Source organism: Embiotoca jacksoni, unplaced genomic scaffold, assembly GCF_022577435.1.
Source record: "Embiotoca jacksoni isolate LCO1_2020_lvr unplaced genomic scaffold, fEmbJac1.0.p SCAF_15, whole genome shotgun sequence".
Lineage (NCBI taxonomy): Eukaryota > Metazoa > Chordata > Actinopteri > Embiotocidae > Embiotoca > Embiotoca jacksoni.
Window position 1 is genome coordinate 6,219,808 of NW_027185285.1, and position 3,730 is coordinate 6,223,537.

Below are 3,730 nucleotides of genomic sequence, written 5' to 3' on the forward strand. Positions count from 1 at the left end.
AATGAGACTAATGTGTAAAATACTGTCCATTTCACTCTTAGTTTGTATTTCGACAGTGGCCGCTAAGTGATGCTGTTTTATATTGGAAGCCTGTTTCACGGAGTTTGAACGCATCCCATATATGGTCATTTTTACCATATTAGGACTGCTGCGTGTGACGCGCTTGTCGCAACGGAAAATATGAGCGTGTGCGGGAAAGGCTGAACGTTAGAGCGAGCTCCTCTCCCGAAGAGTGAATGTGCAACTGCCGGCGAAGCTTTCACCGGCTGAATATACACACTGCCGACAAGTTGACCTTCAATCGGCCGCAGTCAACACGTGAGTCGTCTTAACTTCTGTTTTGGTAATGATGTCGACTGATAACGAGTGCTGTCCTCATCTCCGATCTTAAATTCGACAGCGGGGTTCTTGGTGTTTGGGTCTGCGGGGCGGTATTTTGCGGCCATGTGTTTGTGTCTCCCTGGATTCCTCGTGTACAGTACTGTACATTATTTGCTAATAAGAATCATGACGAATCATGACGAAGCCGTGAGGCCGACAGAGATTGACTTCAAGCTTCTGTTTTTCCCCGAACAAGTCCAGCATCGAGATGGGCTTTCATTCGGTAACGATGTTGGTGCCAGTTTGTCTATGAACGATGTTAACGTACCACTTTGTCCTGCTGTATTACATTTAAACAACGTGCGTCGGCATGTTGTGCCTTTTTTTCCTCCTTGAACTTTAGCAAAGTCACGTCATCCATGAAAACTTCCGGTTTCATTTGAAGCGGCCATATACTCGCACTTTGTACCCTGTAAACGTTGTTGTATTGCTCGAGTGCGCGTTAAACGTGATCATAAACCGACTTTTTGTGGCAGTTATTGCATGTGCAAGATTTATTTATTTTTTTGGTTGCATACTTAGCGAACAGGCTTGAATGTGAGGTTTTAATGCTCGTTTTAAACGCACATGCATGAGGTCTCATGAATGAGAGAAAGTCTTGATTGACAAATTTGTAAAATCTGAAAGAGGGTTTGAATAGTCCAGCTGTTCACACTTTAGCAGAGGCACAGCCCACCTACGGTCTCTTGAGTCCAAAGGTCGCAGTGAGATTTGATATTTTGTCCCTCTGATTAAAGTTTACAGACTGCTGTCCAGCAGATGGCGCCTCATTCAAGACTTCATGTGTGCTCTCAGGAGTCCGGTAAAGGATTCAGTGATATCTAATGCGCCTTTGTGGATATTTTCCTCCTTCGGATGCCCGGAGGTCACAGGTCAGTTGTACAGCAGTTGCCCCTTTTTAAAGTGTTACACCGGGGAGCAGAAGATCATAGTTTTTACACCCAAGTTATGTGCAACGAGCTCTAATGTTATTTTTCTGGACTTTAGGGTCTCTAGTGTTAGTCTGTTGCAGGATGAATTAGAATATAATCCATTTTACATGATGACTGTACACAAATTCCCAGTATCTATAGCTTTTATATGACTCTGACCGGAGTAGATTATGTCGGACGATAACTGAAGACACCTAAATGGGGCCACTAATTAATAAATATACATCAGATTACATTCGCTAATATCAATGTTACAGTAGAAGCTGAATAAGTGTACTTCAAATGTGGTATAAAGTATAAAGTCACATACTTTTGACTTGAATCTTAATTGCTTTCCCGTCACTGGTTATAGCCCCTTTTCTTTCTCCCAAGATACGTACATCTTCTCTGATCGTTCTTCATATTTATTTGCACAAATTGCACTTCATTTACTTTTGTCTCTCCTTTTTGTGCTTGAGTACTTTTGTCAGCTCTGAATAGCACTATTGCATGCCTGTCCCTTTAGAAGACTGTCTTTCCCTCTTCCATTGTTCTTCCTGAGGTATTCTTGTTAAATGTTTTTGTGGTTGTTTACACTTTTCTGGGCTGTTTTTTTTCTCCCTGTATTACTTTGTTACAGGCCAAATTAAGAGGTAATGAGGTTCTTAGCAGTGTGGATATTCTTGATCCAGATTTTACTGTAAAGAAGATTGTTTGATTTGGCAGTGTGACTAGCCTGTCGCTTGAATTTATCTGCAGTGTCCGGGTTATGGAAGCTTGTTTTTATGCCATCGGTTGTCTGGTAATATTTTAACTCCCTTTTTATGTTGCAGCCAAACATGAAGCACAGTGTAAAGAGAACAAAGCTTTGGGCACAGCATACTTCAGTCTGTGCTAGAGCTCGATGAAGTGCTGCGTGAAAACACACACTTACTCGTACTCGCAGATCCTGGATTTTCGCTTTTGCAGGTTGAGTGTCTGGTCTCCACTTCACAAACTTGTGATTAGTATTTATTCAGCCCTCTGTTATTGATTATTCCAATGAGCTTGTCACATTCTACATGCGTTTCATCTTACATTCCCATGATGACAGGCTCTTTTGATCAGCATTTCATTTGTTGGTTTACTTTGTACATACGCTGCTCTTTGTTTATGTCAAATGCGGTACTCCCATACTTTGTCTTTTTTTTTTCTTGTTAACTGTGTATCTGCTCCAGCAGCAGACTGCAGGGCCCAGTTCTTTTCTTTCTGAATGTGTAACCACAACAGCCAGTGTGGTCACTGCACTTTTTATGGGAAGTAATGATTGAACTAAGCGGTTGTGTTCTTTTACACTTTGTTTTGGATCCACAACAACCATTTTGATGGTAAAAGCAACTGCTGTGCATTTTGAGATTCAAACAGGACATGTATCATCATCGTATGGTTCTGTTTTAGCGCTCTGTTTCATCTGTCTTCTGCCTTACTTCAGCTAAACACTAATTTATCTGCAAAGATGCAAAAGTAATATTTATGACATTTTTGTGATTGATTGTATTTTTCATTGTTGTTTCACCGTGACTGAGCTAATAGAGACAATAATGTCCATTTTTTTTTTCTGTTTCATTAGTGCAATTGTTTACTGCCCAAAATCTTACTTAAATATTTCTAGTCATAATAGTGCAACAGTAATGATGCAAACCTACTGCAGTCTATGGTTTAGTTTAAGTTTGTTTCAGTGTTTAAGGATGTCTGTGAAGATTCTCAGTCCAGCTCATGGTAAACCTTTTTTGAGTTTGGTTTTGAGTTTTAGGTCGTTGATGACCGGGCGGGTCAACAATCCGAAACCCATTCTTACTTTGACTATTGTTGACCCGAACCACTCGCAGGATGACCGGGTGGGTCTCATGTGACCTTGACAACGCTCAAGCTTAGAGGAGATTAAAACATGGAGCTCTCGTCCAGTCTGTTAGAACTGAAGAAGCCTTGCAAATGAGATATGAAACATCTTCAAGGAACTCAGAAAAGTCCAGTTGGGATCCAGACGGACCATTTTTAAAACCCTGACTATGTATATGATATTAAATATAATGGAATAAAGCACTGACTGGCCAGCTTTAATCTGGTACTATTTATATAATAATACAACCCAGGTTGACTGAAATATAATTATTAGGGGCAAGTGAGCTGGTATTTGTTGTTTTCATAAGTAGAACTATAATAATAATAAATAAATAAAAACAGTGACAATAATAATAAATCAATCATTCAGTCATGCTGTTTAAGTGTGTTTAGGGCAGATATGGTTGCAGGAACCTTCAGTCTCACTTAACCAGCAGCAGTAGTCCAGTGGATGCCGTTTCCTCCAATAGATTTAAAGTGTGAGCTCTGGCCGACAATAGAGGGCCGAGGAGTGGGAGGATCAGCTCGGTAGCGATCCTTCTGGCTTTGTTACGCCC